We start from the raw sequence: 27165 nt of genomic DNA on the forward strand, positions 1-27165 counted from the left end.
TTGGTGTTGCGGAAGCACCTGCAGTCTTCTTGGACTTCTTTCCCATTTTCTCAGGCCTGGCTTCTACGAATGAATTCTGCACAAAGAGGCAATTGGGCGTAATACACAGAGATAGCGATGAAAAACTCTTAAGTGATACAGCACATATGAATAGATGCGTAACTGAAGAATTTAGCTTTTAAAATGGGCGCGGATACAATCCGTAAAAAAGATTTTAGGACATGATCTTATTAATTAGCCGTTTTCAATCTGTCATTCCTTAAATGCCCATTATATCGTTATTTGGGTGAACGATTCACTTAAGCATGCAATGGACGTTTTGGCGGTTGAGCATAGATGAAGGATTGCGTGAGAGATCAAGCTTTTATTACAAATGAATTGTGCCATCCCATCACTTAACGGCTCTTCGTTGAAAACCGCGCTTTATCGGATCGCAATCGGGGGTGTGATTAGTGCGCTTTAATGGTGTGTATTGGATATCACCGATCGCTGAATGCGATATCGCATCGGCGAAAAGCTTTGAGCGCAATAAGAGTTGGGTGAGATTGCCGCCGATATCCGATTCTAGCTTGCGCATCGCATCGGGACAAGTCTTTGGGAACATCACAACTGTTGTAGCGTGTCGCCGATCGCCGAATTCGCCGAATGTGTATCGGGTCGGGACTATTGGCATGGGGCATTATAACATGTACATGGAATATCGCCGATCGCCGAATGCGCCGAATGCGCATCAGCGGAAAACTATGGGGTGCTTAATTATAATTCATGTGTCATTGCGATATGCGATCTTGCGATCGCTTTATTGCAATGACAAATCATTACATTATTTCTTTTAAGGGTTTGCCCAGAAAGTTTTATAAAGTGCATTTATTCATTTATTGGACTTTTTGGATTACAATAGCATTGATACCAGATTAAATTCTAAAGGGACCCATTTCATACGTTAATATTTATAAGTAAAGATGATATGAAATGGGGGGTTGTTGTAGAGCACAACATTGATGAAGATGTATTTGATGATTGTATTGCAGTGGTAATTGATTTTGAGCTTCAATGTTGTTGATGGGTTCAGTATGAAAATGTGATGAAACATGGCATTAAGATTGTCGTGTTGTGTTCCAGGAATATCTAGTCTGAAAATTTATGAAACGTTTTCCCTAGAGGAAGAGAGATGGTTGTAGCCTTCTTTAGGTCAGTGCCTACATATTAGTAAACAGAATGAATAGTTCAAGAGCTAGCGGGTTGTAGCTCCCTTCCAGTGGAAACTAGAGAACGAGAGAAGGTTGTAGCCTTCTTCAGGTGGGTTTCTACATATTGGTATGAGTTTGTACTAGTACAAGATTGTAAACAGGTTTTTCTTATATTAAAAGAAGGAAGCAGCAGGTGGTTTTTGTTATGCATTGGGTTTCCACCTTATATCCTAGTGTTCATGTGTGTTTCTTATGTGTGATGGTTTGTTCTAATATTACTGTACATGGTTACTGTTTATATGGTTAATGAAGTACTGATGCGCTGATTAAAAATCAACATATGATGAATTAATTGAATCATAAGTTTGCTGGATATGCACTGGTTTCCTTAAATACAGTTGCATGTACATGCGAATTACCTTCATTGAAGTAGAGTGTATAAATTTGAGTATGAAAAGAAAAAGTTATTGATTTGACTAATATTGATTCACACCCAAACCCCCCCCCCCCCCAGTATTATTTCCAACAAGTGAATCTCATGTTGGATCTCATGCTTTGGAGGCAACCCACTTGGTTCCTAAAAAATCCCATCGTGGTTAGAAACAATTTCATACAATTACTTTTTATGAGTGGGATCACAACCTTGGAAAGCTTAAGTTGTCTTGGCATATTTTTCTCTCACAACCATGAGCATACACCCTTTTTTGGAATTAATCAATCTCTTCATTTGATATGCACTTAAAAGACTGGCACTGACTTTGACGTGATGATCTCTAACAATGTATTCCACATCATCTTTCGTGAGATGATACTTGTTTTCATGGTGAAAGAAAACTATTTTATTGTCATACAAATACAAACTCCCCAATACATTACCATAAATATCCAAGGGTACAACATCAAGATCAACCTCATCAGCTAGTTTGGATGTAATAAAAAATCTAGCTGTACAATGCCTGGCTAATCACACACCCAACCGAGAGGGTATGGTTTTGGATGAGGCTTGGTATTTAATCCTAAATTTTTAACCAAGGATTCTGAAATCAAATTTTCTTGTGAACCCAGATCAAATAAGGTTTCCACTTTAGTATGTTTCGTTATGACTCTAATGCGAAACAATTCAATTATCTTTTGTTCATTAACAAGAGGCTCATTTAAATAACTTTTACTTGCATGCGTTTTAGAATTTTCATTAGCATGAAGAGAAATAGTACATTGTGTGCCCACTGCTATGATCAATGTCTCATCACTGGAATTAGATCCAAGGTCCTGTTGCAGGGTTTCCACCGTCTTTTCATTTCCTTTCCACCAAATCTCTTTGGTTTCAACTCTGGATGAAATTTCCAATAGTGTTGATCATCATGGCCTTCCTTCTTGCAATGTGTGTAAAATGGATTCGTTCCATCCTCTTTCTTGGTTGTAGTTGCCTTCTTGTCCTTTCCCTTGCCTTTTCCTTTGAAATTTACATTACGAGGTTTGAAAGATGATTTCTTTGGCTTCTCTACTTGATCATTCTTGCCCCTGTTTTCAAGGTGAATTGCCTTCACGCTGGCTGCATCAATAGTAGTAGGCTGAAATAATAATAAAGAATATCTATTGTAACTATGTAAAGCACCAACATATTTTGTTATAGTTTCGGGTGAATCAAGTGAAATTCCCAAATTCAATGCTTGTTTTCTAAACTCTTCTGTGAAGCTTTCCAAATTTTGACCCTTTCCTTGTCTTAAATATTACCATTCCATTAAATTTCGATAAATCGAAGGATAAAATTGATCTTTTAATGCAGAAATAAAACTAGACCAAGAAGAAAGGAGATTACCCAAGTTTTTTATGCCTTTTTGCAACTTTCTCTCCCACCAAACGAGTGCGGTGCCACTAAGTTGAAGATATGCTAATTAGATCTTTGCCTCATCTTCCTCGATATTTTGAATCCGACAATAAACCTCGATCTATCTAATCCAATTGTGAAGTTTCTTTACATTACATTCTCCATTATATGTAGGAAAATCAAACTTTACATCTAGCTTAAAAAATGCCTTCTTAGATGTATTCTTATGATTCCTTCTAGAGTGATGAGAAGAAGAAGAAGAATAAACATCACTAGAAGATGGAGAGGGAGGAGGCTCTTCTCCCCCGCCTCCATGATTTACCAATGCATGGTCATCTAACTCTTTCTTCTCGGGCTTGATTGTCTTCTCATAATCTGCAAACATGTTGTCAACTTTCTCTACCATGGTGAAGAAAGCCTTGCAATAATCTCGCTCTTCCTCAATTCGAGCTTCCTCGTGTGCCATGTTCTATCTTGTGGTGCACATCACACTTTGGGATCAAAGGATTTAAGTTTTAATTCACCTCTTTGGAGCTTGTTCCTGGTTAGCATTCATGCTTGCAACTCACATCAAGAAAACCTTCTCTAATACCAAACTTGATCCAGATCTTTTAACTTCAAGGATGCATTCAAAATTTCATATAAAAGAGCATATTAAACAAGTAACTTAAACCACATGAAAAGAAGCGGAAACCATATGAAAACATGAGATCATGGACACAACGATTTTATTATGGAGTTCACTCAATGTGGGCTACGTCTTTAGGTCTTGCTAAAAAGTAGGGAGGCCTTCTTTTATTAAGTGGCATCAGAGAAATCAGTTACAAGCAACTTTAAAAAATAACCCTTATACCTCCAATCTGGATTATCGCCTAAAAATGGAGAGCTCAGCTAGAGAAACAGACAACATGGATGGATTCCTAGTGTGAAAGCATGTAAAATCAACTATAAACTTGCCCAATTCTGACAATGGCACCTTTGGCCTTCTAAGGGAATATTTTTAGCATTTTCTTGAAACCCTCACTTAAGGTTCTGCACACCAGGGATGCTCAGGGTTCCACCGTTCCTCCATCAGTCCACCTCTGCTACCTAGTCGACTCAATGATTTAAGTTTAAATAATATTTTCTGCATGGAGCCACCAACGAATGAGCCTGTGGCTCATTGGTGGTGGAGCCAACTAGATCAGTGGAGGACTCGGTTTCGAACCCCCCCTGACGCCTCCCATAATAGCTCGACTATTTTTTATGTAAGGCAATAAATGGTTACAAATGGTTTCAGTGCGGTCACAAATGGTGAACGATTACGTAATATGGTTGCACCAGTGGTTAATACAAATATACGGTTGTTGCTTAATACAAATATATGTCGGTTCCATTTGGCAGTTGAGAGGGTCCGCCGAGAGTGGCCCGCCTGCCCCATTTTTAATATACAATATATATATCATTGGGGTTTGGTTGTCCAAGTTCGACCGTCGACCAACCTCCCATATATATATATATATATATATATATATTTGATATAAACTAACTATACAAAAATTTTCCGCCAGAAAATAAGGGATATTAGGAAAATTAAGTGGGTGAAAATTTTTCCTATTTTGAATGTTGGATTCTATGCACCAGGATTCTGCCAATTTGTTGCCTCATTAAGACTGCCATTTGTCAAAGTTTGACCATAACTTTGACTAGTTATAACTTGAGCACAAGAAATTGGATTTGAGTGTTGTTCACACCATTGGAATCAAGGAAACGAGGATTATGACCTGGTCTTGGTTTTGCTCCCATCTGATGACTTTTATTTTTGAGCTATTTTCAAGGCCACTTGTATTTCTGGATCCTCTCGGATCATTCATCCACTTGAACAAAATTTTCCTTTCACATCTAAATAATCCTTTATAAATATTGAAATCATACATCCAATACTTCATAACCTTTAGCTTACATGATAAACTTATGGTCCCAATTAGATTTTGTAATCTTTCATATCGATTTCTTTGAGCTCTATCTCTGTTTCTAGAAACATTTGTGTTCCCTTAGTTGTCCTTTAAAATAAATTATGCTATGTAATTCTTTCTTTTGCTTTCTCTGAAATCTTTTTCTCATTCTTTAATAAGATGTATAGCTACCTCAAAATATCATTATAAGGATCCTCCCATAGCTTGACTCAATTCAAATGATTTTCATGCTCTTCAGTCTCATGCTGACTTGATGCTTGCCTTAATCTATTGTGTTCACCAACTACGTCCACCAATTTTATGTGGTCATCCTCCACCTTGTCCTCTTGTAGAGATTTCCCTTTTAAACTCCTATATTTCCTTCAAAGGTACCTCTTTATTTGTTACATGTCATCATCCATTTATTCAACAAAATTAAACCTACTAAAGGTAAATCCATTACCTCAATATCCGTAACTTCTTCCCTTACATATCCTCAAAATTTAAGCTATGTTGACTCTTAATTAATATGCACTATATCTAGGCATGGTCTTATTCTTCTTCTTTCGTTGAATTCTTATTGTGTGTCTCCTTGAAGCAATTATGCATTTTCATCTTCTTATGGAACAATTTTTAAGTATTTTCCTTCTTCATAACCTGCATACATATACAATTCATTAATTTAGAAAAGATAATATTCCTTGATCCCTATTGATGCTTCTAGATTCTCTTCCTTATGCTCGTTCAAACATTCCAAGAGGTTCTTAACACATTTGTCATCAACATTCTTGTCTTCTCCAAGCATGATTATGTGCTCTGGTTCACTTATGTGAACTACTTCTTCCTCTTCTAAAGAGCTCTACTCATACTCAAATGCTCTGAGTTTCTTCTCCTTCTTAATCAAGACATTCATTCTATGTCTAAAATTATTTACATATAATTTCTTAACCGACCATTTAATCATTTTCTTCAACTTCCATTCATTTCTCTTACTATTACCCACTTTCTTCTCACTTATTAAGACAAACTCTTAGTCTCTTACCACACTTTTTTCTGCTTCATTTAATTATGTATATACAAAATAAGGATATGTTGAGATCTACTAAAAAGGGATAAATCACCCATTTCTTAGAACATGCTTAGAATATATAATTTTCTCAACTACTAAATTAAAATAATGAACATATATCATGAGTAAATAATTCCTCATTGGCCTAATCCATCTCTATTACATCATATTAAAAATCCACTTCGTAATCTTATCTTCATAACTTAATTAAATTAAATAAAATTAATGAAACACTCTCTTTTTAGTAAATGTGATGAAACCCTCTCAGTCTTACTGACTTTAGAAATATACTCTTGCATCATCGCTTGTTCCACTATTATCTCACATCTATATATTGTTATAAGGTTTATCTATTTTATTATAAGAATAGTTGCAAGGAGACATCCTAACTACGAGAAATACTATGAGATACAATGTGGAATATTCATACAATATAAATGATAAAATTTAGCTTGCACCAACAAAGTTGTGAAGAAATATAGTTCTATTAGATTTTGATGGTTAAAGTTGTTAATTTTTTAGATCTTGATTGTTGGTATAAAAGATTATTTGGTTTATATTAGCAAGTGAGAAAATTACTAGTTAAATTAATATATAATAAAATAAAACAATTAATAAATGAAATTGTATTTTAACATTTTTTATAAGCTAGCAAGTGAAAATCACTAGCTAAATTAATACATAATGAAATAAAACTATTAATAAATAAAATTGTATTTTAACATTTTTTATATAAAAAATTAAAATACTTGCTGTAAATTGAAGTTTATATTACTTATTCCTTATTGTTATCTATTAGCTAAATTATATTATTTATCTTCTTTTATTTTTTTTAATAATCAAATTTCTATATTTGTTATAATAAATCATTATTATTCCTATTATTTTTCTTTTCTTATTTTATATAGAAATTTTTCAGTTATTTACAAATTTTGAAAACGAAATATATTTTCCCAAAATTACCTGTCTATAAGCTCAGACCGGTCAGAGGTCATGTCTCTTTCTATATTGCTTTTTGAATGGTCTGGTCATAACCTTTGGAGTTAGAGGAACATTTGTTTCCAATATAGAATACGTTCAAACTCAATTACCTGTCTATAAGCTCAGACCGGTCAGAGGTCATGTCTCTTTCTATATTGCTTTTTGAATGGTCTGGTCATAACCTTTGGAGTTAGAGGAACATTTGTTTCCAATATAGAATACGTTCAAACTCAAAAAGTAGAGTGGTTAGGTAAGTGGACACCTGGTCTTCCAAATAATAAATTCTTATGCACCCCTTTAATATTTGGTTGAATAAATTTTAAGTCACATTAGAATTATATTAATAGATTTAAATAGTTTAGTAATTCAAAACCTCAGGTATGATATATTTTTTATTAAAAAGAAATCAATGTAAAACATTTTATGACTTGTTTTAAAAAATAAATTAGACCGGTCAGAGGTCATGTCTCCTTCTGTATTGCTTTTCGAATGGTCTGGCCATAACTTTTGGAATTAGAGGAACATTTGTTTGCAATATGGAATACGTTCAAACTCAAAAAGTCGAGTGGTTAGGTGTAACCGAATACCTTGTTTTCCAAATAATAAATTCTTATGCACTCCTTTAATATTTGGTTGAACCAATTTTAATTCTCATTAGAATTATATTCATACATTAAAATAGTTTTAGTGATTCAAATATTAATACATTAAAATAGTTTTAGTAATTCAAAACCTCGTGTATTGATATAAGATTTTTAACTAGATTTTATTAAAAAAAAAATCAATGTAAAATTTTATGATTAGTTTTAAAAATAGATTATTTGAAATTCACTAGGGTAAAATAGATGGTTGTATGAAATTTATTTGGTGTATTTTCAAAGCACTTTAAAAGGTAAAGGTTAAAGTTAGGTTTAGTATAATATTTTTGGGTGATTTTCAAGGTTTAAATGTCTCTAATTTTTCAAGTCAAAAATTAAACCTATAATTATCTTAAAATTTATATAATTTATAAAAAAAAAATCTTTGACTAAATCTTAATGATGTGATTATTCCAAAAGACATTCAAGATCACAAAAATCTGAGATCTAAATTATTGAAAATTTAATCAACAAAATATTTACCACTACCATTTTCTTACCACACATATCTGCATAAAATTCATATTATATAAATTAAATCAAATCAAAATTCATATTATATAAATTAAATCAAATCAGCACAATGCTGTACAATGAAATTGTCTAGGGAATGGAGACTAAGATTATTCTACAAAATTGAAATGAAATGAAATGGTGACAAATTAGTCTAAAGAATTGAAAAGAAAATGCTCATGACATATTCCTGTAACTACGAATATCTCTGAATTCTCAGCTCGGTGCACTAGTTTGGGTTCCTTATAAATATGGGTTGGATATCTGCATTCTAATTTGTATATATTTTGGATATCTGGAGGCAGAAAGAGAGCGTATATCGTCTGCTCAGAAAGAGGAGACGGTGTTATGTTTCTGGCGCAGACGAGCTGACACTGTCTTCATATATCATCTTTACTTCTTTCATGTGGAGATGAAGAAAGAATATATGCATAAAGGCAGTGTCATCTCCCTGCGCCAGCAACCTCCCGTTCCTATATTTGTCCCTTCTTTTTATTATGATTCTATAATGATAACGGTTCTGAGGAGCCTACGTTCAGTTGCACAGCTAGTTTTCGGATGTCTGGATTCTCAGGTAATAATTGAATTTTCCTGGGTGTAAAATAGAGGTTTTTATAGGTCTGTAATTTCATAGATTTTTAGTGTGCGTGTAATGATTAGAAGATGATATTTTGTCTGGTTATATTAATTTTTAATATGGTTAGATTATTTTTTTTTTGTAAAAATATGGTTAGATTATTTTTTTTTTGTTAAAGCTCACATTCTATCCTTATTTATTCTATACATTATGGATTAATAGATTTTTTAGTTTTGAATATTGAGTATGTTAAGTCTAACATACTAAATAATCAATAAAGATTTGAATAGCCCTGAAGACTAGGAAGGATGAAAATGGGTTCTTTGGTAGTTTTAAACAATTGTCTTCTAAAAACTACACTCGATATTCAGAATATTCTTCAATATGAGTGAAATTAATGAGATTTAATTTTTCAATATGAGTGAAATTAATTTGATTATATTATTTTTCAGTTTTGCTTTTTTACTGCATATTAGTTTGTTTTTGACCAAAAATTTATGCTGGTTATTCATAATTTAACAATAAGAATTCAGTTTTTGTTATTTTTGTTCTTATTTAAATTTATTTATTTGTAATGTGATTGGTTGAGGTAGTTGTTTACTAACTTCTATTTAGATTAGTTACTAATTTTTCATTTTTATTTTATTTCATTTTTATTTATCTTTGTTATTTTTATTATTTTTTCTATTATTTCCATTTTCATGATTTCTAATATTTTCTCCATATTTTCAATTTAGAATGATTTATTATTATATTAAAAACATATTTTAATAAATTTAATTATAAAAAAAATTGTATATATTAATAAAAAATAAAACAAACACATATATAATAAACATATATATTACCTTGTATATATGTTAATATAAATAATATTAATTAATCATTTTTCTTATATTTTAGTGACTACATTCAACACTATAATATTTTATTAATTGTTTTATTTTTGTTTATTAATTTTTAGATTAATTAAATTATATTTAAACTAAGCGACATGTGCTAGATATTATGTAACCTTTATTTTATACTACATCAAAATATTCTTCAATATAACTTTGTCAATATAAATAAATTTTTTCATAAAAATATATAATTAAAAAATAAAAATAAAAATTGATTTAATTATTTAACAATCAACTCAACTCACTTGTTAGATTCTCACATTCCCAACACAAATAAAACAAATACATGGTTGATGACTAAATATAGATAATTGTGGATATCCAGTATGTTTTGTTATGTTTATATTTACAATAATGTAATTAATTGATAAAATTAGTTTTTAAAAATTTTCTATCGTCATTTTTGTTTAAATTTCATATGGATTTTTTAAATATTATAAATTTAAGTTTTTAAATCGTAAAATTTAAATGTAATATTTTTCGGATATTAAATTAATTTATATATTTAAAGATTTTTTTTATGCATTTATAACTTTTGTGTTATTATATAATAATATAATTTATTTTAATAAAAAATTATAATCTCTTTTAAAATAGTGAAACCAAATTTTTAGTATATTTATAATTTTTGTTTTATTATATAATAAGATTTTTACTTATTATAAAATTGGTTATTTTATTTTATTTTTATTTAAACTTATTATAATTAATTTGTCAATCAAAAGTGAGGACAACTATTTTTAGCTGATAACAACAAAAGTAAGTTGACTCATCATTTTTATTCATAGAAAACCATGTTACCGTGGAAGGTTTTTACTCCTACCAGATGATCTAGCCATCTGCTATGACCAGCTGGTGATCAGAGAAAACTTTTATTCAAACCAAATGAATCTATCTCTTAGATAGTTAACATGTTTGTTTTCTTATATCCTAAAAAAATAAACTCTTGACCAAAAAACAGTTTACAACATTACCCAACAAACAAAAAGATAAATTATTTTATTAGCCTCCTTTTTAAATTTCCTATCACATTCATATATCTTTACAATCTCTTGCAAAATCCCGAACGACCTTGTTTCCTTCTCGTAATGCGTTCCTGCTGATGTGCTAAGTAAGTGAACCCTGCAGTCAGCTTCGAAGTGATACGATGTAGGTGTTGATGACGAAGTGATTGAAGTCTCTCTTAGTTTAGTTTTTATACAGCACAGCAAGGCTCTAAGCTATAACATGGTTATATTTATTATGGGGCCAATATGTTCATTTGAAATTTTTTTATAAAGAAGATAACAACGATAATATTTCTGTTAACGACCTAAAATCACATGTAATTGACATTTATAAATATTATATTGTTATGGGAAAATCCATCAACAATATAACTACAACATCTACTTTTTAACTAAAATTTGTGTATTGTTAACCAAGATTAATATATGTAAATTCTAAATCAATGAAGGAAACGGAATTTGACTAGAAAACATTTTCCTATTAAATACAATAAAGCTAAATAATGAAAAATTGACTTTATAAATTATATTTTGATTTTTAAAATTTAAATAATAATATTAATATGAAATATTTTTATAACTAAACTTACTACATTATTTGGATAAATTTTTCTCTTTTTAATATGTTTTTTTTTGAGTTTGATTCATTAAGGATTTAATTTTGATTCTATGGTTTACACAATACTTCATAACATGGAGACCTCGAATTAAGTTGTCCCTATTTTTAATAATGGTTGGATTTAATTTTTTTTGTCCTCTTTTGTTTAGAGATTTTTTTTTGCCTGGCTTATATTTGATATAAAGATATTTGAGCTTATTCAAAAATATAATAAGAAATTTTGGTTTCATTTTCAATTTTTTTATTATTGTTTTTTCATATCCAATATGTATATTTTTTTTACCCAAAAAACCATGTCCACAATAATTAAAAAAACATAAATAAATATACTTATTATCTTCATTATTGATATTATTGACCTTACAATCCAATATGAAAGGCACTTGCAATTCATTCTATGATTAACGTAAAGTTGACATGTCATAATAAACAAATATTTCTCTTAAATACATGATGTCAATATTAAATAACATAATCTTGTAGAAAATGTATATAAATAAATAAGGTAATTGTAAGTGAAAGATGTCTTATTTTTCAATTTTGAGTGGGAGGAAAATATGTAAATATTTTATTTCAAGATATTTCAATATAAGTTTTAAATAAAATATTTGAATGTCCATGTTAACTTATATATATGTATATATAGAGAGAGAGAGGGATTTGATTTTTTTTTAATAAGAGGAATATGTTAAGAATTAGGGGGGTGAATCATATAAACATAGCAACACATAAGATAATCAAATAATCATCACATCAATATAGAAGAATGCCAAATGTATGTGGAAACTCATAAAGGGAGAAAACCACAATTTTTCTTATCTTCTTTGTCTTCAATTTTTAATTAGATTAGTTCACTAGTAGCAACTACTAAGAGACTTCAATCCCATGAAATATGCAAGAACCAACATGCTCTAGGCTCCAACCTGGTTGAGGCAACAAACTCATTTCATATGCAAGCACTAACTTCTCACAAGATTCAACCTGATGGAGGCACTGACCCCCAAATCAATTTGTAGGCTTCAATATGCTCAAGAAACCAACTCCCAAGTCATTATGGACCTATATTTCATATGTTTTTTAAACTAGATCCACAAGCTTCAATATATAATTTAAAATGAATTTCACTTTTTAGTTCCTTGCAAATTCTTCTCTGCTCAACACAATGTTAACTTTTTTATCCAACTTTTTCATAATACATCCTTGCAAGAACAATACTATAACCATAAAAAGAAACTCTAACTTCAACAATCATCAACATAAAGAACCTCATAATTCATGGAAAATCAGTGGACTTCATGGATAGCATACTTGGATGATCTAGGTGGCTGTGGAAATAGAAGTGGCTTTGAAAAGGCTAAAAAACAAAAGTCATTAGATTGAAGTGGAACTAGGGTCAAATCGAAGATCTTGACGCAAAATTTCCATTGGCATGAACGACACCTCAATCCGAGTTTGTATGTGAAAGATATAGTCACTCAAAATTCTTGTCAAACTAGGCCAAGTTGTAGCACTAGCAAGGCAAAAATTTGGCATTTATCGATGCACATACTTTGGCCACTGGAAATGGGTGAATTTTTCACCTCTTTAATTTTGTCGGTGACCCTCAAAAGTCAGTAGATTTTTTATTATTATCTAATGTGGGTTATATAACAATAAATTAAAAACATAATAAAAATAAGTTGGCGAGCCACCAACCTCGCCAAACGAATGACACACACACACACATATTCAAATATATGGTGGGGCGGCTACCATAGGTTGACCCACCCAACCTCCATGTTGCACCATATACTGGGGCGAGCAGGATTTGAACTTGCCCGACCAGGAGGCCATCCCTCCAACGAGCGACCCTACATTCCAACAACAATGTAAAATAGAAAAAGCTGTTGGGTAATAAAACACAACGACACACTAATCTGAGAGCTACAGGATTTGACCCCATGTGGTCCATAACCAAACGAGCCCAATTTCCAACGGCTCAAGCAACCTTCATTGGAAAATCCACTCGGAACTGTATACATAACCCCGCCTATTCATTCATTTGGGGGAGGAGGAGCAAGGCAAAGGTTTGTTCGATGGAGCAGGGAGGCATAACTACGCGTGCTCCAAGCCGGAACTACCCCCAGGAGGGCACGAATTTCGAGAAAGATCCCTAGGGAAACTTGGGAGAATCATTTTTCATGGAATCTTGAGGGAATCTAAAGATTCCTTAGAGCTCCAGAAGTCACTTGCTCGAAACAGGGTCAAGTTTATAGTCATTTGACATGATTTCACGCCACGAATCCAATGGTGATGTTTGTTTCTGCATTTGAGTTTTGAATTTTTAATCCATGCCAAAAAATGGATGTATAAGGGTCATTTATGTAAATTTGATTGTAATATATTTCTGTTGTCATTTAATGAAAGAGGCATCCCCACATTGAGCAGGGCCCAGAGACGTAGCCCACATTCGGTGAACTTCGTCATCAAATTGTCTTGTGACTTTGATCTCATGGTTTCTTTTTATTTCTGTTTATTTTTATGTGTTTAAGTTACTTGGTTACATGCTCTTTTAAATGAAATTTAGTATGCATCCATGAAGTAAATGATCTAGATCAAGCTTGGTATCACAGTAGGTATTCTTGATGCGAGTTGCATGAGTGAATGGTAACCAAGAAAAATCTCCAAATAGGAGAAGGAAATATCAAATCCTTTGATACCAAAGTGGGGTGCGCAGTACAAAGAGGAACATGGCAGATGAGGAAGATCAAATGGAGGAAGAGTAAAATTATCACAATATCTTCTTCACCATGTCAGGGAAAGTTGACAAGTTGTTTGCAAAGTATGAGAAGAAAATCAATGCTGAGAAAAAAGTACTAGATGATCATGCCTGGTAAATCATGAAGGTGGAAGAGAAGAGCCTCCTGAACTACCCTCTCCATCCTCTAGTGACTATTATTCTTCTTCATCTTCTCATCATTATAATAGGTGTGGTAGTGTTTTTGTGGAAATGGTGTACCAAAAGACACCTCCTTAGCAGTTGATTGTTCCCTGCAAAGGATCATAGGACTAATTGGCATTGTTAGTGGATAAGCCTAAATAAACACAACATTGTAAATAGTGGAAACAATGCATATCTAAACATAAACTAAACAAAGAGGTAAATACATAAACAATGCTCAAATGGAGCAAACAAATCAATAAGATAATGGAAAAATATCCCTTTATTGACTATTGGTAGTAGAGGTTGAATACAATAGATGAATCTTAGACACTTGAAGAGAATTATTTGAGCTATGGTGCTAAAAAATCCTCAGCAAGGGGGTTTCTTTTCCTCAATCTCTTTGCAAGTTTCTCCTCTCTCTCAAAGAAGTATGAAGACTCTCCAATGGTGGATTCCTCTTTTCTCACTAGGATGATGGATTTCTTAGAAGAAATATGGCCAACATGCTAGTGCTCTTCCCTTCTTTGGCTTCAACAATGTAATGGTGGTTTGCTCTAATAGAAATTTGGCTAGCATAACAATGTCTCATATTTTGGCTCTCCCATGGCCTATTTATATAGAATTTTTTGAATCCATCTTCCCCCTCTTGGTTCATGCATGATAATGACACATGAGTAGGATAAGATGATTCCATTGAGGGATGCATATCTTCAAGGTGACTTGAATTCAGTTGTACTGGACCAATCTCATGTCATAAAATCGTCCCCAAGTGTGTAGAGTGGTCCTGGATCGCTGAGTCATCATTTTCTGCAACCACGTAGCTTTCAAAGGATATTCCGCGAGCGAATGTTTATCGAAGAAATAACCACGCGACATCAATTATTTTTTTTTATAAACTTTGGACCTTAGGAGAAATTTGATTTTTTAAACTTCATGATGTATTTAGCTAGAAAATGTTCACTTGTGCATTCTGATGCACACATTTTAGTGTATTCTGGATTGTGCTAACATATGTATGATTTTATGGTGTTAACGGTTTCCCCTTGATGTATGATGTTAGGAGGAACTATATAGCCGAAATACATCATGTTTTATTTCTTGATGTAGAGTTCGATGAACTTTTTGAGAGAGAGGATAACTTGTTGTGGAGATGAGTAAGGAAAAATACCTTAACTAAGTATAAATGTGTTGATGGTGCCGGACCTACAAAAATGTCAAGTGATCTCCCTGATAAGAAGTCCAAACTAGACCTTGGACTGTTTGGAGTAGGAGTCCTAGCAATAGGTAGTAAAGTTATGATTTGACTGCGGTAGCGTGCAGAGGTAAGAAAGATATCCTTGTTGGAAGAAAGTGTGTGACCTTGCATTAAGTGAGGAGAGATGCATGGGGAGGCTCTAACACATGGAAGGGGAAAATAAGTGTATCCCTTAGAATCCTATAATAGTATGCAATCTAAAAGGAACACACAAGTTGAATGCCATAAAAAAATGGAAAGAATAATAGTCGACAAACCAAAGTTATTAGTTAAATCAACAACACACTTCAATAATATTCACACAATCAAATACGGAATAGTCCATACATCAATGCATAAGTAAAATTGCATACATTTCTAAAGTAACCAAAACAGTCCATCTAAAATAACAACTTATATATGAAACATGTTGTCTCTATTATATTATATAAAGTGAAAGTTCCATCTATACATACAACCATGACAGCCACTAGCCCCAATAGTGGAACATTACAGTCAACACTGCATGCTCCTCCAAAGAGATGTGCTCACTCTACAATGTGGAGAAGTGAAGTCTCATCCCAATACTCTCCAGGCCCTCTCTAAGAAATGCCTAGCAAAATCTTGGCCCTCAAAAGATTTTTCTATGAGTTATGAGGTTCTATTTATAACAAAGGGTGGGGTGACCATTGAAATTCCCATTTGTGACTCTTAGACTACCCTCGTGACTCTTTACATTACATATGATTGTTTGTATTCCATTAATGACACTTGGAATTTCACTTTACATCATGTTTACAAAAATGATACATTTTCCACATATACCCATGTGGGACAAAATTGGCTTGAGTCAGCCAAATAAGACAACACTATGACTCAGATGGTTGTGGAAAAAGTAGCTCATCAACCTTCTCTTCGTGATCCTCAATGACGAATTGATGCCATGCTTGATAGTGTGCAATGGTTTCTGTGTACTCTTTGATGAAGTCCTTCTAGAAATGAACTCTTGCCTCCATTTCTTATGGGTATACTGATTTGGAACCATGGCCGAGCTCATCTTGTAACATGTGCAACTTAGTCCTCAGTAAGGTCAGACCGACGATGTACATTTGCATGTTATATGTGCTGACTTGAAAATATGCACTGGCGGCCATGAGCATCAACTGATGAAAGTACGCATTGAGCTCTAGTCTGACTTGGTTCTTCTCTTTGGCCTCGGTGAATGTACTAATCAACTAGGTGCTATAATTTCTCACCACGACATCCAAACTCCTATACAATCGTGCTTACGAAGCATCAATACTAGTGATGAGCGGTGGGAGTTCCTCATAGTTCCGGATCTGACTCTGGATGCATGCTTTGTCCAACTCCATTTATGGCTTCATCATCTTGTGCAAGTCAAGTGGGGCTCCCTTAAACCTCATTGTGCATGCCTGTACATGATCAACTGTGGCACATATGTCTCCGATTATTCGCGCTATCTTGGTACAGCGTTGCTGATGACTATGTAGGTGGAGAACTGCCTTGTGCACAGTGATGAACCTGTCATACAGTCTTCACGACTGTCTTGAGATATGATACTTAAACAAGTATGGCCATATTCATCTCTGCTCTGGTAGATCCTGTTGATTCTTCCTCTCTCTACTTGGCTACTTACAACTCCTTATCCATGCATTCATTTTCTGCTATCAACAACCTAACACTCGAGCTCGTGGCTTTGGCACAGCATTTGTAGCATCAGCCAAGGCGGTTGGATGTATCTATACATATGACACAATCACTTGTTCTCCAAGTGTGCAGGTGATGCATGATCATCCAGGGTGTTCACTCTTCATGCTTGTACAAATTTGTGTTGCGACTCATCAAAAGATATGTTGTACACCTCTGTTCCCAGATGGTCCTCAAGGAGAATGATATCCCCTTGTTCACTCAGGACTTGCTCTGTTTTTGGAGCTGGTGAAGCTTGTGGAGTGACCTCGGTTACTTTTGGCATGAGGTCAGTATCCTAATCCTGTTCCGATTGATCCACCTCCATGTCGATCTATTCTACTATCTATTCATCATGTAGAGCAAGTTCCTGTTCTTGCGGCTACTCACCCTACTCCTCATCTGCTACTCGTTCATAGTCTTCAACCTGTATTGGTGCAGTTAGCACTGTTTGCATCCCTTGCACTTCCTCCTATTCCTTTTCTTATTCCTATTCATGCTCATGTAATGCTTCCTTCTCTCTTCTACGCAACTCTTGTTATTCCTTGAGCTTCTACTAGACTTCCTGCAACATACTCTCATTATCTTCCAGCATTTGCTTCTCTCTCTTTCTTTGCGCTATTCTCATGTCACGCTGACACCTCTTTGCACATGTTTGCTGCTTGTTGCTGCTCCCTGTGATGCCAGTGCCTTGAGTGTTACTAGCTACTCTGCTACAATGCTGAATAGTTCATTGAGCATAGAGGAGTTGTAACAATATCTCCATGGGTCTTCCTCTAGCCAATGACATGCCATGTGGATCCACAGATAGTACACTCTCACACAGTGGTCCCTACATAAACCATGTGGGTCGTACAGGTTTAAAATCATCATGACGAACTTAAACTTCTTAAGTGTTCCACTTCGGCATCTACTTCTTTCAAACTCCCAATCACGTACAACCCAATTCACATAGGAAGTGTGGGGCATGTTAACTTCTTCTTCCTGTGTAATCCAGTCGAAAACCTTGTCGAGATGTGGTATGCAACCTCCTGCATGACCAACTTGTCCATGGAAAACCTTGGCAACGAATGGAAAGCTTTCTCCACGATGTTCATCCTAATGAAGGTTCCCTCGAGTGAGGCATACTAATATACAATGTTCAGCAATGCCTCCATTGCTACCTGGGACATATAAGGTAGATCTTGTTCAAAGATCATCATATACAGAGGGGCAGTGAAATGGTCACATATTCTAGCCATGAATCCTTACTAGCTACAATCTGAGAGCAACTTGTAATATATGTTCACACACTTCCTGAAGGTGTCCATGCCCAACCCATGCTAGGAAACTTTTGACAAGCAATGATTGCATCGAGAAAGTATGCAGACATGAAGAACTTTTCTTGTTGTTCCATGTGCAAAATCTGAGCATTGGATAGATTCAATTTCAACTAGAGAGCTAACATTTCGGATCAGTTGAATGGTTTTCCTTCACTTGCCAACTGATCCAACATAGCAACCTAACTCTGTGGGAAGGTTTTTGTACTCCCTTGGTCATATAAGTGACATGCGAAGATGACCAAGAACTGAGATGCCTTCCTAAGTGTCTTTGTCCTATATATATGGTTGGATGTCGTCCTGAAATTTGCTGGCTTCTTTACCCAACACTTCAAGATATATCTTGTGTTCGTGCTACTGTTGGGAGTGTAAAATGGTGCATTCATCTTGGTCACTAGGAATGGAAAATGGTATATCTCTTGATAATCCCCCATCCTAAAGGAAGAAGGCCTTGCTCCACTGACACTCCTCAGTATCATTGCCTCAATATTAGTGTGTGAGACAATCTAGTGGATCACACATGTGCAAGGGAAAACGAGAAACCTAGATGCAACCTTGTATAGTCCTGACTTATGGATGTTCACATAGACCTATCGATCCTCCAGATTTTACTCAAAGTTTTCAGAGAAGATGGTTTTGATGTCATTCCATGTGATCTTGATGTCCTTCTTGATGAACAAGCATGTATTTTTGTACATGGGAAAGCTCATTGAACCTTGTTCAACCACATCCCTAGTACTTCTTTCAATTGTCTTTTGATCGAGCTCCCTTAGAGGCCATGATACTTGTACTATTGAGAAGCTGATAAAAAACCTATAGTACTTGGAGACAAAGAGGACACTCATGGTGAGACAATGTCAGCTAAAAGCATCAAATAACTTCGAGAAACATTTAGGCAACAAACTGGTGATTGCTGAGCAGTATTACACAACACTGACTTTGAGAAGTTGGGAGTTTGTCAATTGGAACTGCACATTTCATAGTCCCAGTTTCCAGTGAGGTTGATTACTGGCTAGATCTATGCAATGTGCAATCCATAGAGGCAGATTGCTAAGTAAAACTACATAATGCGCAAAATCGTGAGGCCAACTTATTAGCTAGAACTACGCATTACGCAATTCCAATGGGCAGGACTGGGCACTACCTCCCAGGATTGTGCATAGCATAGCCTGGGGACAATGTGGGTATCCTCTGTGCAATTCCTGGAGGCAAGGAAGATCCTTGACTGCTAGGAATGCGCAGAAATTTCCGGAGACACAGGATCAGGGCCAAGACATCGCGGATCTGCCCAATCGAAACCTAAAAACATGAATGAGTGAATGTGTGTGTGAAGATGGTGCATATCTGAGTGAAATAATCATGCATGCAATTCAAGAAGTGTAGAATTCAGTCAATCGACAAAACCAAGAAGCTCAAGAAGCAAGTTTCGAAAACGACGACTGTGAGGGAAGAAACAATGTTATGCGTGTGGCACTAAGGAAAGGTAATTTAAAACTTGAAACTACAATTCTACAAGATAAAATAGTTTGAAACACCATCCGTCATTCAATAAAACGAAGGAAAAAACACTCATACAAGCTAAAAACTAAAAAGTGATAGAAAAAGTGGCAAAAGGAAACCCTATGGTTGAGAACCAAAACCATAATCACACATGCAAGCTTCAGGCCTTGCAATTTTGGACTTGATCGAACCAACTTACGCAAACCAACCTCAGACCTATGCAAGCCAAAAAAAAAAGAAAGAATAATGATTGATGATGTCCAAATGAGGGTCACTTGACTTGTATTTATATCCATCTAAGGGTGTCCAATTTTTCTTTTATTCTGACCTGTAATTTTTTGCACGTGTGTTTTCATATTAAAATATATTTTTCTTTAACCAATTTTAATTCTTCCAAGGGCTAGAAGGGGTCTTTCTTAATGAGGAAGATTTTCGAATGGAGGGAATTTTTCCCTGACCTTCCAAATTAACAATTGTAGCCCTTATAATAACCATGTCAAATATATTATACCAGGACGCTATTAATAAGTAATTTTGTTGGTGGGGGTCTTGGGATCAAACAAGAAATGTCATAAATAAAACCCCACCAACTATATTTAACAAGTACCACAACTAGTGCAACGACTAGTCCATTAGTGTGAGGCTGTCAAGGTTGAAGGTTCAATGACCTCCACTTGCAAATGAATTTTACTCTCACTAGGAAACATAGGCATCCATTCATTTAGCCATGTAACCACTATCCTGCCATGTCAGTTTCTATGGTTCCACCAGGGCCTATAGGTTGGGCTACCACTTGGTAGCTTAAGTGGTTTCATGTAACCTCTCCTAGAAGTTTTATGTGTCACTTTCTAGTGCCCTTTTTTTCATTATTTTTCCAAAACTTCAAATGGACATAACTTATACATATGGAGACCTTTAGAGGTGTTGTTTGTGCCATTTGGAAGCTCTCATCGAGCTTTACGAATTGGTCTCATTTTTGCTGAGATTTGAGGAATTCAAATTTTGAGAATTTTGGGATCGTCCTAGATCAACCTCCTTAAAAGAGGGAAACATATAATGAACCAGACATGAATTTGATCTACCTCGTAGAAATTGCAATAATGTAGGTGGAGTAAGAGAATCCCAATGCAAAGATGAAAACCTATTGGAAGTTGTGAATTAAAATGACCATAATTGAAACCAAACAATCAATGATGATTCCAATAGGAATGCCTCCAAAACTATCATTCATGCCTATAGTCGATTGGAAATCCATGTAGATAAAATAAATCGGAGCCATGATGACACACCAGCTAAACCGACACCAAATGAAGCAACAACCACATTATTAAGTTAATTAATAATTAAGTGATAATGTAACATGCAAGATTACTATAGGCATGAAATATCATCCTTCCATGTTAATATATGTTGAAGAATATTCACTCCAAAATAAATATTGAACATCCACCCGATAAAAAATATAAATTTCTAAAGTCCTATTTCGATATAGACCTTGTCTATCAAAATAATTTAATAATGCTTTATCATGAAACATGCCAATTGATGTGAAATCTCATCCCTCCATGTCAATGTCTATATAAGAAGTATAATATTTATTCCAAATGAAATCTCAACCATCCATTCTATAAAAAAAAGTAAATTCCTCAAGGCCGACACGTAATACTAACAATGCCTATTGACATAATAATCAGTGCATAGATTGACACTGGAAGAGATGCGATCTCTATCTAAAATTCCATAATCATATTTGAAGTTTGCTTTGAGTTTCACTTGGGATTTCCAAGACCTTTGAATTAGGTTTTGGCCCGTGCTAGCTTGCACTCATACGTGTGTGACGTCGTTTGTTTGAAACTTAAAGGAATCTAGCTATAGAGTTTTTGGGAAGGAAGAAGTTTAGACTCCTTTTGCTAGTCAATATTTTATATGTGGTTCAATGACAAAAGGATATTTATGGCAAAAGTTTGAGCTGGAGTGCGTGTTCAAATTGTTGAGTTATACAGATGATCTTTCGATAATGTAATCATGGATGAAATCCACCATAATTGTTATTTTGTAAGCTTTAAGATATAGACTCTTGTTTATTCATAAGATATGGTTGAGGATCATTTTTAGTTAAATATTTTGTCATGAATTTTGTTAAAACTTTTAGTTATTTAAAATAGTAAGAATGTTAAAATAATAATTTTTTTAATATATGTAAATCTATGCTTGTTCAAAGATGGGAATTTCAATAACATTTGTTAGGACTGATCAATTTATTCTTTCTCTATATTCCTATAAATCTGATGCAATAGAAGGACCCTTTCTTGGCCAAAATAATCTAGACCTCAAACACATGATTCACATCCTGGATGAAAAATTCAAGACCTTTTGTATGGGCACATTTTGAGTGTGTATCTCTACTGCATAGGTCGATGAGGGAGCCTAAATATTTGGTGAGGAAGAATGGTCCCATGGCTTAGGATGGACTGACTAAAACGTTGTTGTTATCCCCATTGATCTACAACCAATAAAATATTGGCCTAAATACGGAGCAAAAGAAAATCGAAAAGACGAAATAAAAGAGAAATCACAAATAAAAATGAAGTACTCCAACCTTTACTATCTTAGTCTATTTTTCATTAGATTTTTTATTGTTATATCTAGTTACGAGGATATAACTTTCAAACACTTTTTGTTTTCTATAAGAATAGCACTAGACAATAGGACATAGAAAAAGTGAAACTTTCGATAATCATGCTGGTGTAGTTCCTAATATCATAGGTTACAAGAATTTGGTAAGACTAATCAATATGTTCTTTATATATGTCTTTCTATATATTCCTATAAATATTATAGGATAGAAGGACTAGTTTTTGGCCAAAAGAAACTAAACTAAGATACACCAATCTTTGCAAGTAAATAATTATGTAGAATTTCACTCTCAATACTTGTGTAAATAAAAAAAATTCATCTCTAAATTTTTTAGATATATTCATCTATTTAACACTCATGTCTCACCTAATTTCAAACAATAATATAGATGATTTTATGAACATATAATAATAAATTTGACCTTACTGTAGTTTGAATATAAAAAAAAATAAAATATTATCTTCTAGTATTTTTTAGTACAAATATTATCATGCTACTAGTTCAATAGGTGCGATAACAATTCCATTCTTGTTGTTCCTATTCCATACCATAAAAATGAACCTTTTTATTAATCAACATTAGTGGTAGAGGCTACATCTTGTTCATGCTAATAAGGATTGATATGGTGATGAAGGTTATTCTCCAGCCTGATACAAACTTTAGAAAAAATGTCCCTCCATTAAACTGAGTTTGGCCCTTTTCTGATGGTGGGTTTTCAGCCTACAGATAGATACACCCTGCTGGAAAATATGAAAGATTTCGGCTCCCTCTACATAGGATAAACACAGCCTCAAAGAATCAACGTAATTCTAAAGAAATCAGACTCCTTTCTCTATACAAGGAAATTCTGGAATAGCACACAACGATCATATCTCTCTAGAATAGCACACAACAATCATATCTCTCAATTGAGCCATTGGCAGTAGAGAAACCCCCAACTCAGCACTCATAAATTTTAATATTTTTCCTGTGCAATTCGACCTCCTAGACTAGTGAATTTTGGTCTTACTGTGGGTCACTTTAATGCTTGAGATTTCATCCTCTTATGGAGAAGTTTCTACCACTACTCTGTATCTGTTATGTTTTCTCCTATAAAACCCCTCATAACCATGTGCTTTGAACACGGGCAAGAAAAGATCCATGTAATGGTCGGAGGAGTGGGAGGAACAATGAGCGGCACCTAAAAGAAAGACCGGCTTGTATAGTTGCAGAGCCGCATGCAGTTTTCTTTTCATCTAAGGACCTTTCCATGTCATCTCCGAACAAAAAGCAACAACAAAAGGGCATTGTTGTTCTACAAGCATTGATACTATTTGGTAATATAATAGATCTAATATAATGGTTTGGATCCTCTACGCGATTTAGCATATACCCCAGCCAGCCAAAAGGAAAAGAAAAGCACCCAAAATAGCTATTCTCATTCATAGTATAGAAAATCCTAATACTTTCATGAAGGTGATTCGTTAGTATGCCTGGTTGTGGGTGGTCTCATAGTATAAAACACATAAGCAATAAAGTGGGTGATTCTGCCACTCAACTAGCTAGCATGGTATTAAATTTGCAGAGCCATTGATATAGAAAAATTATTAAAAAAATAGATATAAATTAAATTAAATTAAATATCAGAAAGGAAACTTGGACGTGGGAATGTAAGGCTTGCATGTAGCCCATGTATCGCCTCTCCACACTCTAGGACTTGTCTCAACCTCGTATCGAGACGTGGGATACGAGAGATGGTGCTACTGTTGTCGTGGAGCGTAATAGATATCTCGAACCTGGCCACTAAGGCTCACGTGCCGCTACGCCCTGCTTATTCGCCTTAACTATTATCCGTACAACCCACCTGCCTTCACAGAAGCTACAACTTTCACCTTGACTGATGGTGTAGTTGGATCGCCTAACAACATTCACAAGCCTGGTAATCACACTTGCTTGAGGATACTGCTAGGTACCACTACGACCTTCTGCTGATAGTGCTGGCCATACAATCTATTTCCCCATGAACTGGCTTTCGCCCCTCTATCCCCACTGGCTTTCATAATTCCAACTGATTCATCATTACCCTTCTCACAGCCTCAACATTTTCCCATTTTGAAGACATTTCACACAGGTGGCTACGATTGCTCAGATTGATGGTCTGGGCTGGCTACTACAAATTGATGGGATCAATGGCTTTTAGGCTGAGTAACTACTTGGTCTCTTTTAGAAATGGAAGGCAGGGGTGAAAGGTTCACAACGATAGTGCCTATGTTATGCTAGAATCCATTAGCTGAAGAGGCAATAAGTAAAGGGTGAAAGCAAGGTCCCGACAGGTGCTTTTAACAGAAGGGTACTGAGGCTTGGGCATAAGTCTCTAAGACCTATCTTTACTAACATTGTGCTCAGGGCAGACATTGTGCTCATGGTAGCAAGAAAACGTGAAGACGAGGAGGGACCTATTAATGGGGTATCTTCAATGATGGCTCGCGACATTGTCAGTGGGCTTTCCTTTGGCAACAATGTGCAAAAACTTTGTGCGTTGGCTATTCAGAAAATCGGTAAACTCAAAAACCCGACACTGTGTCACAATTCCATTTTAAGGGCTTCAACTACTCAGCTAAACTCCAAAACTAGATTGTAGTATCGCAAATCCATTGTAAGGACACTGATGTAAACTCCAAAAACTGACTATAGTGTTGTTAGTCCATTGTAAGGATGTTGCATTGCATTGTAGAGCTTAGGATAATGTCACCAAAATAATATTTAAAGCTATTGTTCTAAGAATAAACGATTAGATTTCTTACATTTATGCAGTCTCTGGCACTATTTTATAATTCTAGTGAGTTAAATGCAATTCTGACATTTTCTTATGATGTATGTCTGCATTGTGAATGTATGGATGCAGCCTCCGTAATCAAACAAAAGGTAGGCACATTCCAGAAATAAGGGAAGCACACCTATCTTTATAGTTACCGGAACAAGGGCTTAACGAAACAAGGGCAGAGTAGGAGGTCTAGCCTCGGAACCAAAGAGCAGGGCATGCCGCGAAGCCCTAAGAACCTTAGAAAAATGTGAAGGTACATGGAAAATCCTTCTTGCACCTTAATGAGCTCTGTTTTTGGTCCATTATCATTCTCACATAGCTTCTTTCCCATATACGCTTCCCTGTCTTGCACGTGTTGGCATTATGATACAAGTGTTGTCCTTGATGGCAACTCACTCAGATGACATTTCACAGTGCAGTAGGTCTACAACAAAGGATTACAGATTAGACTCCAAAGAATGAAGAAAGAGAGGTATACGTTAGTTCACTTTGTCCAAAAAGTGTATACACGCAAGTTAACAGAACAAAAGAAGCATATAACGTATACACGCACTTTCACAAGATGAAAAGCACGTACATATTGGAAAACTAAGTTTTTTTGGTCCAAGGTATTGACCCTAGGTATTTGGTCCAAGGTATTGGCCCTAAGTGGTTTTGGTCCAAGGTATTGAAAAAGGTGTAAGAGTATATAAGGAGGAGAAGATCATTAGGCCAATTGTGATAATAATACGATTCTAAGGAATACTTGTATCTGAAGTATATTTTATGTTGGAGGGTTGTGTTTGGGTTTGGATTTGAAATATTTATGTGCACCTTGAGTTCAATGGTGGATCAGGATCATGATACTTGAAATAACTTATTCTTGAATGATCTGATATTGGTTGAAACTAGATCTGATGTTTTGTGCCTATTTTACTCGTTTTCTATCAAGGTCTGGGGTTTTCTAAAATCTGGAATTGCAGCAAAGTTCTAAGTCAATATTTGCAGATCTAAACATAGGTTCTTCTCAACCAAAGAGCGTATAGATGCAGGTTCGGTTGTTTCAAGTAGTGTATACAAAAGAAAAGCTTCTTTTTCAGATCTAAATGAACTATCTTATAAAATAATGTTATTTTACTGTTGTCTGTCAATGAAGTCTTCTTAGATCTGAATGTAAAAAATGAATACATAAGGAAGATGGCATTTGATTGATTGATTGTATAAGTGAGAAGAAGTGATCTCTGTCCCTACCTATGTAAAGCTCTGAAAGTTGACAGTAGATATTCAGTATATTGATAGTTGGTACATAATTGATTCATAAGTTTATGTTTGCAGTAGTTTTGAAGGTATACATAGGTTCAATCAATGGAAGTAGCTTATACACGCAGTTTGGGTGTAGCCAAGTAGCGTAGACATTTTAATACATGATTTTTGATGTTACAGCTCGTTCTGAATGATGATGCGAGTTTTTCGGTTCAATATAATGTTCTGGTGTCAGTGATCTGATTGTTTAGAGTAACTGAATATTGGTTGATGCAGTTCAAGTTTAAAAGCTTTGATGGGTCCAGTGTCAAAATTTGATGAAACATGGCCTTTAGATTGTGGTGTTGTGATCCAGGAGTATCCTATCTAAAAATTCATGAAACGTGGTCCCTAGTGGAAGAGTGGAGTTTTCTATAGGCTGGCACCTATGTACTGGTAAACATATTGGCTAGTACAAGATCTAGCGGGTTGTAGCTCCCTTCCAGTAGAAGCTGGAGAACGAGAGAAGGTTGTAACCTTCTGCAGGTAGAAGCCTGCATAAT

Source organism: Pinus tabuliformis, chromosome X (genome assembly GCF_031772625.1).
Source record: "Pinus tabuliformis cultivar Carrire ecotype Pingquan chromosome X, CPIR1, whole genome shotgun sequence".
Taxonomy (NCBI): Eukaryota; Viridiplantae; Streptophyta; class Pinopsida; order Pinales; family Pinaceae; genus Pinus; species Pinus tabuliformis.